We start from the raw sequence: 17,927 nt of genomic DNA, 5'->3' as shown, positions 1-17,927 counted from the left end.
GTCACTACCTCGCCATTTGTCCATTTCTCTCTTACCTATCTAACCCAATTCTAACCACTTGCTTATCTTACCCATTACCAATTATTGTCTGTCGTCGATATTGATCTCCAGAAACGCCCACAAATCATAAACTTCACTGTGAAATCAATTTGGTCGAAACGAAATTAGTGTATTTGGTTTCTATATTAATGTTTCTCAAATCAATTTGGTCAAAACTTCATAACCAGCGAGGGTTCATGAACTGGGTCGTCGCCGACCTCGTGGATGTTAGCAACGGAGTGACAGTGAGAACATCCGCGGAGCGATATTAACTGAAGAGACAGGGACAGGAGTGGTCACCGGCGTCTGGTGGTGGTCGTCGACATCATCTGTTGGCGGTGGCTGTTGGTCCTGGTGGTTGCCAGCTTTTAGTGTGGGTGGTTATCGAGGAGTAGTTGTAACACCCCGTCATACCAAGGTGCCTTACCAGGACCACCCTACCATGAAAGTGTGTTACCATCTCGGTTGCAAGAGGTTAGTACATATCAAAAGCGTCTGAACTGAGCACATTTATTAAAGTACTGTAAAGTATAAAGTTTACATCAACCAAATCCAAAAACTGATTCAACTAAATACAACTCCAATGTCTAACAATAAAAGAAATCAACTAAGACTCAGACGGTGATACTATGACTGGTGATGACAATACTCCCATGACTGTCCCCAAGCTCATCACTAGCAATACCTGTCAAGCCTGCTCACCATCCCCGAATGGATCACCGCAGATTCCACAAACAACAACGGGGTCAGTATTACTCAATCAATATCAGACAAACAAACGAAGTAATCAACTGATCATCGCCCAATCCAAATCTTTCGTTCTCACACTGTAACCGACTACACACCGAAGTGTGTAACAGGTAATCCTCGCCGCCAGTGGGTGACCGCAGCGGATCCCACCTAGTCCAGCTCCTCAACGAGCGACAAACAATCCCTGTCCCTTAATGTGCACATCCCCTCCCGTGGCGGGTTCCACGGAGGGCAAACTAGGTTGTGAAGCCACTCCCGCAAGTGACTCCACCACAATCACAATCACACGACATCACAGCCGTCACAACACCCTCACACCAACATTGTCACAACAATCTCCATACTCTGATGATCAACAGATAACAATAGTCACACAACAAACATGTACAATGAACAGTAAACTGAGTAGGGAAACCCTACCTTAGAAATCAACAGTAGAATGAACTCGAACAATCAGAAAGGCTCCTCTATGAAGTCTTCTCCTATACAATAATCACATAACACAATTACACATTGCACAACCCCCATATTCCCAATTCCGTAAATGTACACAGTAACCCCAACGAATACGAATAACATAGAAATATAACTTACCAACAGTAGAATGAGGAATTATACGCAAGAACTCCGAAGATTACACACACAACAACGCTATGGAATGATTAGGAAGTGATTAGGGAGAGATTAGGGTTAACGTAGAAATGATGAAGTTTGAAATGATGTTTAGAAACTGACGCGGGATATAAAAATAATCTTAAACACTCCCTAATCAAACCGTCAAAATAACACTCGCCAGACCGGATACTCGGTCGAGTAAAGTTATACTCGGCCGAGTATCCTCTACTCGGTCGAGTATTCACTATACTCGGCCGAGTATTCCTTGGCATAACCAAAACAACCCACGACAACAGCACTACTCGGCCGAGTAGGCTCTACTCGGTCGAGTAGTCACCAAAGAAAATCCGTAGTATTACAGTCTTCCCCTCTTAAAAAGAATTTCGTCCCAAAGTTCACACTCCACTCTAAAACAAGGCACAACACAACGCAACAAGACTATACTAACCACATGTAACAACGCCAAAGAACTACACAGGTCACCACAAAATTCACTACCCCGACTCAAAACAAAACAACAAAACAAGACAAAACACGACCGCGACCATCTCCTACCCTCCTAAAAAGACAACGCTTACCTCCCCGTAACCAAACATACCTGATCAAAAAGGGTAGGAAAACGTTCTCGCATAGCTTCCTCAGGTTCCCATGTGGCTTCTTCCACATTATGAGGACCTTGAGTAAAACCGTCTCACCATTCCGGGTCTTACGAACCTTGCGATCAAGAATCTCCTTAGGAATCTCGGCGTAGGACAAGGATTCATCAAGCTCGATGTTCTCCATCTCAAGTATATGTGACGGATCGCTCACATACTTCCGAAGTTGAGATACATGAAAAACATTGTGTACCCTATCCAAAGCTGGTGGCAACGCTAACCTGTAAGCTACCTCGCCTACACGGTCCAAAATCTCATAAGGACCTATAAACTTTTGGCTTAGCTTACCTTTCTTCCCAAACCTCATAAAACCTCGCATAGGTGACACTTTCAAAAGGACCTTGTCACCTACCGCAAACTCAATGTCCCTGCAGTGTAAATCGGCATAGCTCTTCTGACGATCTTGAGTCGCGCTCTCATCTTTCGAATTAATCGGACTTGATCAACCATATCTTGTACGATTGTGGCCCTAAAACCATTGTCTCGTAACTATCATCCCAACAACGGACTTCGCACTTCCGGCCATACAAAGCTTCACAAGGTGCCATCCCGATGCTCGTCTGATAACTGTTATTGTATGAAAACTCGATCAGATCAAGCCTATCTTCCCAACTGCCCCTAAACTCCATAACACATGCCCTCAACATGTCCTCTAAGGTCTTGATGGTCCGTTCTGTTTGACCATCGGTTGCCGGATGAAAGGTTGTACTTATCTTCAAAGTTGTACCCATCAACTCTTGCAGTTCTTGCCAAAACTTGGATATGAACCTCGCATCACGATCAGAAACGATATCTTTAGGTATACCATGTAACCGAACCACATGCCTCCTGTAACCCAATTCCAGCCGCATCTTAGACCAAGTATCTTTCATGGGAACGAAATGGGCTGACTTGGTTAACCGATCAACAATCACCCAAATCATGTTGTTACCTTGTTGTGACCTAGGCAACCCCACAATGAAGTCCATGGATATCGACTCCCACTTCCACTCGGGTACTTCCAAAGACTGTATCTTACCTTGTGGTCTCCTTTATTCACCCTTGACCCTTTGACAGTCAAACATCCGGCTACAAACTCGCCTACATCTCTCTTCATGTTTGGCCACCAAAAAGTCTTCTTAAGGTCTTTGTAAAGCTTGTCACCACCCGGGTGAACTGAATAAGAAGTGCAATGAGCCTCCGTCAAGATCACTCTCCGCAACTCTGCATCCTCAGGAACACACCATCTCCCATCAAAACGAACACTCCCATCTGTATGGGTAGAAAAACCTGAAACCGTTCCACTCTCTACCCTTGACTTCCACTCCCGAATCTTAGGATCAAGCTCTTGCTTACTTTTGATGTTCTCATACAACTCTGGCTCGATCGTCAAATCCCCGATGGTATCTCCCTTTCGTATCATAAAGATCCCCATCCTAGACATCTCATCCCTCAATTTCAGCAAAGACATGGTTGTACATAGCGAATGAACGCTCTTCCTACTCAGTGCATCTGCAACAACATTAGCCTTACCCTCGTGATAGATGATCTCCATATCGTAATCTCCGATCAGCTCCATCCACCGTCTCTCTCGATATTAAGCTCCTTCGAGTGTAGATATATTTTAGACTCTTATGATCGTGAGAACACCTTAAAAGTTGCTCCATAAAGGTAGTGCCTCCAAATCTTAAGAGCGAAAACAATCGCACCCACTCCAGGTCATGAGTAGGGTAGTTCTCCTCATATTGCTTCAGCTGCCTCGAAGCATAAGCTATGACTTTCCCTTCCTGCATCAAAACACAACCCAGACCATTATTTGAAGCATCGGTATATACCTCAAAGTTCTCACATCCCTCTGGCAAGGCTAGGATAGGGGTTGTGGTCAAGCGTTCCTTTAAGGTCTGAAACGCCGTCTCACAACTCTCATCCCAAACAAATCTGACTTCCTTCCTCATCAAAGATGCCATAGGCCGCTCTATGGTAGAGAAATCTTTCACGAATGTCCTGTAATAGCCAGCAAGGCCTAAGAAACTCCAAATCTCAGCAACGTTCTTCGGCGATTCCCACTTGGTTACGGCCTCAATCACATGGCCTAGAAAAGCCACCTCCTCTAACCAGAACTCGCACTTAGATAGCTTGGCATATAGTTGATTCTCTCTCAAAGTCTGCAAGACTATCCTCAAGTGCTCCTCATGCTCTTCCTTAGTCTTAGAATAGACTAAGATATCATCGATGAAAACAACCACAAACCTATCCAAGAACGGTGTAAAGATCCGATTCATTAAATCCATAAAAGCTGCTGGGGCATTGGTCAACCCAAAAGGCATCACCACGTACTCGTAATGACCATATCAAGATCGGAACGCTGTCTTAGGAATATCCTCATCTGCTATCCTCAATGGTGATATCCTCGACCTCAAATCAATCTTGGAAAACACACCGCTCCACTTAGCTAATCAAACAGTCATCAATCCTAGGCAACGGATACTTGTTCTTCATCGTGACACGATTGAGCTCTCGTAATCAATGCACAGATCTCATACTCCCATCTTTCTTCTTTACAAAAAGAACGGGGCTCCCCACGGTGACACACTAGGCTCGATATAACCCTTGCCTAGCAACTCATGTATCTCGCTTTTTCAACTCGCAACTCTTTTAGGTGCCATACGGTAAGGTGCTTTAGATATAGGACTGTTCTGGTTTAAGCACCACGCTGAAATCAACATCCCTCTTGGGAGGCAAACTCGGTATCTCCTCGGAAAACGTCTTCGAACTCTCGCACCACAGATATCTCAGAAGCTGTCGGCAGCTCTCCTCGGTGGTCTCTCACATGACAGAGAATCAAGGGACACTTCTTCCTCAAACATGACATTAAAGTCATCACAGCTATGAACCTACACTTAGGCTTTACCAAAAACCCTCTATAGGACACCCTAACACCCTTGGGACCCTTTAAGGACACTCTCTTTTGCCGACAATCTATCCTAGCATCATACTTACCCAGCCAATCCATCCCGACAATCACCTCGAACCCATCCATAGGAAACTCTAACATGTCTACTGGTAAATCTACCCCTCCAACTACCATAGATACTCCCTTATACAACTTGAGACACGACACAGACTCTCCCGAATGTATGAACACGTCATCTTTAACAACCTCAAACTTTCCCAAACCCATAGACACAGCATGACTCTTAGACACAAAAGAGTGTGTAGCCCCTGAATCAAACAAAACAAAGGACGGTACGTTATGAACAAGAAAGGTACCCAGAACTACATGAGCATCATCCTATGCTTCCGCTTGTCCATCATGAAAAGCTTCCCATTGTTTTTCTCGTCCTCCACCCCGAATCAAGCATTGAGGTACATGGCTTTCTTCCGAATCTCGGGTGGTCTTTGTTGTTCCGGCGCCGATATGATCCACTACCACCGCGGTTGTAACCGCCCTGGTTGCCCTGTCCACCTCTGTTGCCCCATGAACCTCCCGGTCGGTTACTAGCAAAACTCTGAGTTGGCCCCTGAGAAAAGTTCCCTGGCCGAGCTCCTGAACCAGTGCCGGGCTTGTAGCACTTGCATTCCCGTCTTTTGTGGCCTATCCCACCACAGTTGAAGCATGTAAGGTTGGATTTTTCACTCACACTCCGACCTCCATTCTTTCCCCAGGCACGAGATCCTCCTGAGAAACCAGCTCCACCAAAAAAAGCCTTGGCATGGTTGAAGTTCCCTTTATTGTTGGCCGACTGACTGTTGCTTCCATTGTCAGCCTTCCTCTTTTCCGCAGCAGTCCTCTCATCGATCTCTCTTGAGAGATCTACCATTCTCTCAGCTTGACCCGCTCTCAGATACACTTCCTTGAGGTCAGTAGCAACCCCGACTGGCATACGACTCACGATCTTAGCAGATAAACCCCTCTCAAAATGGAGAGCCAAACCTCGCTGTCCTAGATACATATCCTCAACGTAACGAGATAGCTCCAGGAACAGATGATAGTAGTCATGGACTGTCATCTCCTCAGTCATGGTAAAGGAATCAAATTCGGATCTCATCTTATGTCGGATATGCTCCGGCACAAACTGCTCCCTCATAGCACTCTTCAACCCAGACCAAGGAATAGCTCCTTCAGCCTGGTAAAAAGCTCTAGCATCTTCCGTGACGTTTTGCCACCAAACTGCAGCTTCACCTCTTAGGTAGTACACTACCTGCTCGACGATCATGTCTTCGGGGCACTTAACCATTTCCATGAGAGCTTCGATCTCACGATGCCACTTCTCGAGTAGCTTTGGTTCACCTACCCCATCATATGTGGGAGGGTTGAAGCGAGCAATGATGATGCTGAGCTGAGTAGCATCCATCGACTTCTCATTCCCCTTTCCCACATTTTTGAGAGCTTCAAGGAGAATCTCTTGTTGCTCAATCATGCGAGCAACCTCATCAAGAGTCATCTCCGAAGCTTGGATCTGCGCGGGAGTTCTTTTGGGCGGCATTTTGAGCTGACAAGAAATAAGGAAACGTAAGCACAAAAGCCTACGGCTCAAAACGTAACAATCTTCCGCCAAAGGAACACTCGGCCGAGTATACAACCATACTCGGTCGAGTAAAGACTACTCGGTCGAGTATCCTAGATACTCAGTCGAGTATTCGACTCCAGAAGCAAACGTGAAAAACTCAGAAACAACACTCGGTCGAGTAAAACAACACTCGACCGAGTAGTCACTACTCGGTCGAGTATACGTACTTACTCGGTCGAGTTATCATATACATTAGCCACTGCTACTCACTGCCAAACAACACTCGGTCGAGTGCTTGGTTACTCGGCCGAGTGCTCCCTACTCGGTCGAGTACATGCCCTGCTCGGCCGAGTAACACTATAGACGGGTATACAGTATAAAGTTCTCTATCATGCACACTATTCCCGCAGCAAACACATAACATCAAGAACTTAAATGCCACGTTATAATCATACTAACATACAATTCATGCATATTCTAAATCCAACATAACAAACATTCACAAACCCGTCACCTACACCATTTCTCCAATCACCGCACTTACAAATTTCAACACATACCCTTTCAACTATCAACTATTACCAACATGCATCTTCACATACATGTACATACAAAACCCAACTCTCATCACACTTCCCCCATGTTACCGGCTCGAGTTAATGAGGGCCAATTTGCGACTCCGAGACGTCTCCCGAGTCTTTGCGGTAGCTCCAAACAACTCTCCCCGGGTTCATTTTATTTAGACTCCCTAAGTTCATTAAATTCATTTGTTTAGGTGCCGGAATCTTCGGCTCTGATACCACTTTGTAACACCCCCTCATACCAAGGCGCCTTACCAGGACCACTCTACCATGAAAGTGTGATACCATCTCGGTTGCCCGAGGTTAGTACATATCAAAAGCGTCTGAACTGAGCACATTTATTAAAGTACTGTAAAGTATAAAGTTTACATCAACCAAATCCAAAAACTGATTCAACTAAATACAACTCCAATGTCTAACAATAAAAGAAATCAACTAAGACTCAGACGGTGATACTATGACTGGTGATGACAATACTCCCATGATTTGTCACCAAGCTCATCACTAGCAATACTGTCAAGCCGCTCACCATCCCGAATGGATCACCGCAGATTCCACAAACAATAACGGCCAGATTACTCAATCAATATCGACAAACAAACGAAGTAATCAATCGATCATCGCCCAATCCCAATCTTTCGTTCACATCAGAATCGACTACACACCGAAGTGTGTAGCCCCGCCATTACCCATCGCAGGTAATCCTCGCATGTGATGGGTGACCGCAGCCGATCCCACCTAGTCCAGCTCCTCAACGAGCGACAAACAATACCTGTCCCTTAATGTGCACATCCCTTCCCGTGGCGGGTTCCACGGAGGGCGAACTAGGGTGTGAAGCCACTCCCGCAAGTGACTCCACCACAATCACAATCACACGACATCACAGCCGTCACAACACCCTCACACCAACATCGTCACAACAATCTTCATACTTCGATGATCAACAGATAACAATAGTCACACAACAAACATGTCTTAATAATGAACAGTAAACTGAGTAGGGAAACCCTACCTTAGCAATCAACAGTAGAATGAACTCGAAAAATCAGAAAGGCTCCTCTACGAAGTCTTCTCCTATACAATAATCACATAACACAATTACACATTGCACAACCCCCATATTCAATATTCCGTAAATGTACACAGTAACCCCAACGAATACGAATAACATAGAAATAGAACTTACCAACAGTAGAATGATGAATTATACGCAAGAACTTCGAAGATTACAAACACAACAACGCTATGGAATGATTAGGAAGTGATTAGGGAGAGATTAGGGTTAACGTAGAAATGATGAAGTTTGAAATGATGTTTAGAAACTGACGCGGGATATAAAAATAATCTTAAACACTCCCTAATCAAACCATCAAAATAACACTCGCCAGACTGGATACTCGGTCGAGTAAAGTTATACTCGGCCGAGTATCCTCTACTCGGTCGAGTATTCACTATACTCGGCCGAGTATTCCTCGGCAGAACCAAAAAAACCCACGACAACAACACTACTCAGCCGAGTAGGCTCTACTCGGTCGAGTAGTCACCAAAGAAAATCCGTAGTATTATAGTAGTAGCCTTTGATTTGGGATGTGTGTGTTGCTCCTAATAATTGTGTTTTGATTTTTAGTTGAAATGGCAATCACAATTCACATGTAACTTGTTTAGTAAGGTATGATAGTTTGCACAGCTGTTTTTTAAGTTTGGGGTTTTTTTATTAGATTTTTATACGACTACTCTCACTATATACATATCTAGATTACATATTTGTGTATCTAGTATACTTATTTGTGTATCTAGGTGGTTTGGTTTTGGTATTATATTTGGGAAAACAATGTATCTACAATACATTTTATTGTACCTCAAATTTTGTAAAAAAAAAAAGGTATCTATATTATTAAAAAGTGTATATAGAACTCTGGTAAAAAGTGTACCTACGATAGTCAAAAGTGTATCTGAGATTTGGTAAAAAAAATGTATCTACATTACTAAAATGTGTATGTAGAATTCTGGTAAAAAGTGTGCCTAAGATAATCAAAAGTGTATCTGAGATTTCGTCAAAAAAAAAAAAAACTTGTATCTACTTTATTAAAAAGTGTATATAGAATTCTAGGAAAAAGTGTAACTACAATTGTCAAAAGTGTATCAAAAAAAAAAAAAAAAAAAGTACTTTGCATATATATTCTAATGTATATAGTGTGTTCTCACCGTTCTCACCGAGTGATCGTTTTCACCAGATCCTAAATCTATATATATATATATATATATATATATATATATATATATATATATATATATATATATAGGATCAAGTAAGTCCATGTCTTACATGTGAGTCCATAAGTTCTCTTTAGAGCCATTGGATGAGGGAGATGGAGGGTTGTGATTGAAACAAAAAAAAAGGAGATTAATGAGCTAATTTACCACTCTCTCTCTCTCTCTACTATACTAATTAATTAACAACATATCCTAATTAACCACTAATCTAACATATATACACTTTTCCACTCAACATTTCTCTCTCATCTCACACAATTTCAATACTCTCATCTCTCTAAACCCAAATAAATCAAAACCTACCAAAAACCAAATAAATCAAAACCTAACAAAAACCAAATAAATCAAAACCTCCCAAAATAAAAAACCCACCAACACCATCCACAACCCACCACCCCACGGCCAGCCCCACCCGACACCGACACCACCTCACGACCGACCACAACTCTCGCCACCCCACGGCCATCCCCAACCCGACACCACCACCAACCATCGCACCCACCCGACACCGACACCCACCACCAACCATCACACCGACACCACCTGCCCGCCGCTCTTCCTCCTTTTCTTTATTTCAGATTCTGTTTTTTTTTAAATCTCGTTTTTTTTTTCAGATTTGGATTTATTAGTTAAATTATGTGCATTTTAAAATTTTAGATTTAGTGTTTTGAAAATAAATTGTGATTTTAATTTTAGATCTAGTTTTCAAAATGAATTTATAGCTAGTTTTGTAGATCTATGGTTGTGTACTTGTGTGTGGTTTTTTTCTTTTTCTCTTCCCTGCCGATTTGAACTTTGTTCTTTTTTTTTTCTAATTTAGTAAAGTTGGTAAACTCTCAGATCTATCTATGTTGGTGTGGGTTTGTTTTTTCAACTTGGTTTTTTTTTTTTTTTTTTTTTTTTTTTGTACGTAGAGTTGTGTTGTTATTGTGATGGTGACATTGGTGACATTTGATTCATTTTTAATAAAACACAAAAAAAAATTAGATCTAGTTTTAAAAAGTTATACTAGATCTTATTTGTATTTTTTCCTAGATCTTATTTATATTTTGTGAGATATCATTTTTTAACTTTTTTCACTAAATTTTTTATAGTCTTGTAACTTTTTTTATTTTTTTTCGAGTAAAAGTTGTTGTGTTGGTGTTGTTGTGATGGTGGAGATTTGAGTTTTTTTTTAAAAAAACAAATGAAAAAGTTATATCTAATTTTAAAAAGTTTTTTCTATTAAAATTACACTTTTTTCCATTAAAATTACACTTTTTTCTGTTAAAATTATACTTTTTTCTGCTAGAATAACACTTTTTTCTGCTAAAATTACACTTTTTCTGCTAAAATTACACTTTTTGTTGTTGTTAGAATTACACTTTTTTCTGTTAAAATTACACTTTTCTTCATTGAAATTACACTTTTTTCTGTTAAAATTATACTTTTTTCTGCTAGAATAACACTTTTTTTTGTTATTAGAATTAAACTTTTTTCTGTTAAAATTACACTTTTCTCCGCTAAAATTAAACTTGTTTCTGTTAAAATTATACTTTTTTTCTGCTAGAATAACACTTTTTTCGGCTAAAATTACACTTTTTCTGCTAAAATTACACTTTTTGTTGTTGTTAGAATTACACTTTTTTCTGTTAAAATTACACTTTTCTTCATTAAAATTATACTTTTTTCTGCTAGAATAACACTTTTTGTTGTTGTTAGAATTATACTTTTTTGTGTTAAAATTACACTTTTCTCCGCTAAAATTACACTTTTTTCTGTTAAAATTATACTTTTTCTGCTAGAATAACACTTTTTTCGGCTAAAATTACAGTTTTTCTGCTAGAATTACACTTATTTCTATTGGACTAATGTTACACTCTCAATGGACTTGGTCATATTCTCATATTCTCATTGGACTAATGTTACACTCTCAATGGACTAAAATTACATTCTCGGTTTGAAATTATACTTTTCTGGACTAAAATTACACTTTTCTGGACTAAAATTACATTCTCCTTGACTAAAAATAACAATCTCATTGGACTGAAATTACACTTACCTGGACTAAAATAACACTTTTTGTCATTAAAATAACACTTGTAAAATGCTAAATTACAATAACTTGTGATAAAATTACAAAAATTCAAAATATTATTCGTTAAAATCACTCGGAAAAGATTGAAGTTAAACTTGTAAAACGCAAAATTCTCGTAAATATTCCTTAAAATTATACTTTTTGCTGTTAGAATTACACTCGTAAAATCCTAAAATGTCGAAAACTTTTCTCGAAAAAAAAATGAAAAAACCGAACCAAGAAAAATGTTAACAAAATTTTCACAAACATTGAAGTATAAGACAAAAGGTGGTGTTAATTGTGTATGATAATGAATTAGTGAATGTATTACTAAAACTAGAGAGAGAAGTAAATTAATTAGTGTTAAGTGTGTTTCTTGCTTTTAATCTCAACCTTCCACCATGCATGATCCAAGGGTTGTGGGAGGGACTTATGGACTCAAAAGATATAAATGACTTATGAGAACTTTTCTCTCTCTCTTTCTCTCTCTCTCTCTCTCTCTCTCTATCTCTCTCTCTCTCTCTCTCTCTCTCTCTCTCTCTCTCTCTCTCTCTCTATATATATATATATATATATATATATATATATATATATATATATATATATATATATATATATATATATATATATATATATATATGAAGCGTAAAATTTTTATAAGTTTAGTTCGACTTTTATAAGTTCAGCTCATATAAGTTTAGTTCAACTCTTATAAGTTCAGTTCAGTTCCTATAAGCTCAGCTCCTATAAGTTCAGCTCAGCTCATATAAGTTCAGTTTAGTTCCTATAAGTTCAGTTCAGCAAATAGAAGTCCAAAAGAACAGGGCCTAATAAGATTTAAAATAAGAAGAAATGGGAGGAGATTAGTGCTTTGTGGTGGTTGTGGATGGTGGAAAGAGGAGGTGAGGGAGGAATTATTACCTCTATATATTTGATAATTATTATTTGAAGGGGGAGGTGGGTAACAATTACTCCCTTAATGGAGAGAATATTACACTATATTTCCTCATTCCTATCCATTTCTATCTCCAACCCCATCTCTTCCCTCTATTTTTTAGTTCATTTTATCTCTATTATTCCCTTAATTATTACTCTCATCACAAGCAAGCTCTTAAGAGTAATATTTGTTTTCTTGGTTGGCGTTGCAGTCGGGAACGGATGGACACCATCTCTAAGCAATTAGAAAGCGGTAACTGGTAATCACTAATTCATCTTATATATATCTCTCTTCACAACTAAAATTTTGTGTTTATAGTTGCTGATTTCATATTATCATGTGAATAAGTGTTGATAATGATATTGTGCGACTTTCAGAATATATGATAAACAGAACATTGAGACGAATAAGGGAGTAGTATACGAATTAGTTACTATTTTTTGATCTACCGGGGTCAAGCAAGTCTATGTGTAATCTCCATTTTTATTCGTTTAACTTTATTTTTGTTGACTCAGGAGGGGGTGAATTGAGGATTAAAAAACTTAGCCAACTTTAACTAATCAACTAACTAACAAATTAAAACAAAGCGTAAATAAAAACAACATAAACGGAAGAGATGAGAGAGACACACGATTTTTGAAGTGGTTCGGTTTCACAAATCGAAACATACGTCCACTATTCTCGATTAATAAATTTAGTACCTTTCTACGGATTATAAAATTACTAACCTAACTCGTACAACTAACCCTAGTTGTAACTCAAGTGAGTACCATTAAATACTCGAGTGACTAACTTATGCTAATAAGAAAGCACTAATGATTCTACTAAAAGTTCACGTTAATGAACGAGTAAGAAATCAATTAAGCACTATTATCTTATAACGATAACGAAAGAACGAATGCACAAGTTTATAAATTACACGACCTTTTTCGAAAAATAACAAAACGATTTTCTTGCTTTAAAACACGGTTTTTGCCTTTTGAAAATAAATCAAAGTTATGCTCAAAGGTCTTACTTTTAAATTTTGTAAAGTGTAGAGTATTTATAGAACAAGAGGAAGCAAGGCTCACGGTTTCATGAAACCCTAGATGGCCGAATAATAAGATATGTAAACAAATCATATCTTATTATTTCTATCCTTAAAAACTTAGGAAATGATAGAGAATAACTATAAGATAATTTTATCAATTATTCTCTTAATATCTTTTCTTTAAATCTTAAGATATGATAAGATTTTCCATAACAAAAGTATCTTAATCATATATAACCATATCATGCTAAATATAAAAGATATGTTAAGATAATCCTAGAGAATAAAATCTTAACAATAATCATCTTATATTGTTAGGTTTACACGAGAGCCTCGTTTTTCGTGAAAACCCTAGCTTGACATTGGGTTAGATTTAGGGTTTAAGAGTGTGTAGTACTAGAAACCCTAATTAGTAATATGACTCAAGTCATAAGTTGATTCAACATAATTACTAATTATAAGCTTAAAATAAAACCACACTTAATATGAATATAGGCTTCCTTGTAAGATAAGTACTTCTACTAAAAATATTTAAAAGTATAAAAGCAGTTTTCTAAAAACAATTTAAAAACTATTTTGTCGTGTATTATATAGACTTCACATCTCAATGTTATAGTAGAAGAGCTATAACTTTGAGCTCTTATATAAGCAATGTTATAGCTGTGAGGCTATAACTTTACCAGTCTAAGAAGTGCATTCTTACGTTACCATTATGAGATAATCACCTACACTATTCTAATCTTCTTAGGAGATCTTCGAATGCAGGCTTCTTCGTTATTCAAGCTTGATCAATATTTAAATGAGCTTCATCTTCTCATGAATGCTTGAATAATTCTTCAATATCTTGTAATATCTTGATCCTTGATTGAGGGCTTGATCATAATATGTTCTTGTATACTTTCATCACAATTATTTAAAGCTTGCGATTAATTAGTCTAATCTAAAAGGACTAGACAAATAATTAAGCGCAATGAGTATATAAAATATAAAGCACTCTTAACATCATCAAAACATAAACATATATTTATATGGTCCAACAAATTCCCCCTTTTTGATGATGGCAAGTCTCCTAAAATTGGTGAGGATGCGGATTATTGATGCAAACTGCTGTGAAATTTGTGGAGATATGGAAGACGATCATAATCACATTTTCTTTGGACGTGACTTCAGCAAACAATGTAGGCAGCTGGTGCAGGATTGGTGCAAAGTTACAGTGCCTGAGCAGGATTGTATTCTTTGGTGGATCAAATGGAGGAGTAAGTCTGTAATACCCGTCCTTTTAGGGACCCGTTGACTGACGTTGACCGACCTTCTTAGTGACATGTATTAGTCTTTAAGGAAACCTTACGAGAGATATCTTGTGTCATGATAAGCGTTGGGAATGTGGTACTCGATCTAGTCTAGGCTACTCGATCGAGTAAGTGGGAGGCTCGATCGAGTAGGGTCACTCGATCGAGTAAGTTAGTTACTCGATCGAGTAGCGTCTTTACAGCGGGGATTTATAATCGTGTTTTGGTAGAATCGCAAATCATTTCCGCCTCTTCTCAAAAACTAAAAGTCGTCTCTCCTTCTTCCATTCACCCTGGTTCCTTCCATGGAAGCCTTTGAGGATGCTTGTTCCGTAGGGATGGGTTGCTTGAGTCGGGTAGCGGTCTTGACGCCGGTATGCTATGCGTAGGTATATCATCATCATCATCATTGTCGTTGTTATTTCTGTTAGGGTTGTAGTAATAGTAATAGGTGATTGTACTGCTTGTATAGGTGTGTTGATTGGTTGGGTGAAATCTTGTGGTCGGACTCGGAATCACTGCGGTTGGCTAGAGGTAGGTTCGCCTACTCAGTACTGTTAGGTGTCTAGTGTGTCTTTTGATATGAGTTGGTTGATGTCGTGTCGGTGTGATTGATAGATTGTGATAATCGGTTGATGTTGTGTTGTCTCGGTTGATGTGATTATTGTATAGCTGTCTGTGATCTTCGGGGCGTGTCCCTGGCTGAGTGGTGTCACTTAGCTTGCGAGAGTGGCTTCACGCCCTTGGTTTGCCCTCTATGGAACCCGCCACAGGAGGGGATGTGCACATTAAGGAAACTTGGGTTTATCGCTCGTTATGATGAGCGGGGATTTGGTGAGTACGGCTGCGGTCCCCCACTGACAGGGCTGGTCCAGTGGACAGACGGTGACGGTGATTGGTTGTGGTAGTTTTGGCTTGTGTGTGTTTTGTTGAGTCTGTAGCGAGTTGGTTGTTGTTGATGTATCGTCCACAGTTACTGACCTTGTGTGGTTGTTTTCTTGTTTGTTTCTGTTGTGTCTGCCGTGATCCCTTATGGTGAGCAGTCAGTCTTAGCAGGTGGTATTTTGGATGATAGCTGGAGTCTTGGCGGGATTAGTCTTTCACGAGTCACGATAGGATTAGTTCACATAGTGTTGTTGAGTTGTATCTTTTATATCAGCAGTTTATTTAACCTTGTAATAGACTGTAACTGTTCTTTTATCAACGTTCGATGATTGCTAACCTCGGGCAACCGAGATGGTAACGCCTTTATATGCTAGGGAAGGTCTTGTTAAGGCTCCTTGTTATATGGGGGTGTTACAAAGTGGGATCAGAGCAACGATTTTGGAACCTGTAACAAATAAGTCTAATGAATGTAGTGGGTCTAATAAAATGAACCTGGTATATGCGTATTGGGAGCCCCAGCTGATGCTAGATTTTTGGTGAGTAGACGCCCTCATTTCAAAATCATGGCCCCAATATGCTTAAGCCAGTCACTGGTTAAGGGGATAGTGTGTCGGGAATTATGTGCCTAGAGTGTGTATGATAGTGATATAGAGGCGTTTGTAGCAGAGTCTTAATGGATGCTAAGTGTGTATGGTTGTGATTAGAACTGTGAAAATCTATAGTTGAGTAGTGACGGAAGTGGTGACGTGTTTGCAATGCAAGATAGTGTGCATGATGTGGTGTTGGTAATGCTTGTTCAAAATGGTTGGTATTGGTAATTGATATAAAAGCTTGTGAGTCTTGTATGTGGTAGCAATAGTGATGATTAGTAAGTTGTAAATGTGTTGTAATGGTCATCAAAATAGCATTGGAGTGGATGCCATAGGTGCATGAATGAATGCTTCCGCAATGTGACAATTAAATTGAGTAAGCTATTTGTTAATTGCTGTGACAAGGTTAGATTATTGGTATGCTTGGCCGATAAAGAATGGTTGAATATTAGCTGTATAATTAAAGCAATATGGTTAGAAGTTATTTTGTTGAGGTCACAAATGTATGCTTATAAATGAAAGAAATGTGCTTAAAGTATACATGAGAAAATTGAAAGTTTGGTCATTTGGTTACGAAATAATGGTTATAGAATAAAAATGAAGAGTTGAATGAAGTAGTGTATTTGTTGGATTGATACGTTCTACTTGTGTAGTAGTAATACGATGTGAATGAGTATGTTAATCTGTGCCAATATCCGAATTCATTTTTGGAATCGACACGCGTTGTTGTTTTGCAAGAACTTTTAGTTAATTTTATATTTCCGACCATGTATCTAGCCTTACTTGACCGAGTATGAGTGCCTACTAGACCGAGTAGACCTCATTCGATCTAGTTAGGAAGCTATTACGTCGAGAATGTTGGAATTTACTATGAAAACTCGACCGAGTAGCTCCAACTCGATCGAGTGGAGGCCACTAGATCGAGTAACATACTTACTCGATCGAGTAAGCTGCTACAGTGCCGCTGAAACACGGGTTAATATACCCTTTTCTAATTCTTTCTTCCTATTCCTTCTTCTATTCCGCAACCCTAATCCTTAATCTCTCTCTTTATACCCTGATTCTTGTTGATTTTGGTGCTTGAACTTAGTGATTTCTTTGCTTAATTCGTTCCTTTCACTTGCTAATCAATTAAGGTATGAATGTCTAACCTATTTTGATGTTTTTAATTAATTAGAAACATGTAAGATGTTGGCAATTGTTGGAAAATCGATTTATATGGATTAAATTTTGCCTCTAATTATTGTAATATGATCTAGATGTTTCCCTTTGATGAATATTGTTGTTAGCTATGCAAAAAAAATCGAATCAAATTAGGAGTTTTATGACTCGGATTTTCTAGGGTTTGAGAATTTGAATTGAATTTTGGTTGTCTTTTAGGTGTAAAAGGGAGAAAATTGAGTAATATATGTCATACATACCATGTTTAGAGCTGGTTTTTGTGATTTTCACTCAAAAATTTGCCTTAAAACTCCGTCTTAAAAGTGCCCCAAACTGAAATTCGTCTTATATTACTGTGAAATTTGTTAACATATGGAGATATTTAGAAGTTATGATTTCCAAAGGTGATAGTGATAATGATAATTGGTGCTTTACATGTCAAATCTTTACAGCGGTGAGACCGTCTGAGAATAAAATTGAGAGTTTATGCTCATGATTTCGGGTTTGTTGGTGAAAGTGTGTACTTAGTAGCTCTTTTACATGAACGTACATGATTGTCTTACATGTTTTCAAG

Source organism: Silene latifolia, chromosome Y (genome assembly GCF_048544455.1).
Source record: "Silene latifolia isolate original U9 population chromosome Y, ASM4854445v1, whole genome shotgun sequence".
Taxonomy (NCBI): Eukaryota; Viridiplantae; Streptophyta; class Magnoliopsida; order Caryophyllales; family Caryophyllaceae; genus Silene; species Silene latifolia.
This window is presented reverse-complemented; position numbering follows the sequence as displayed.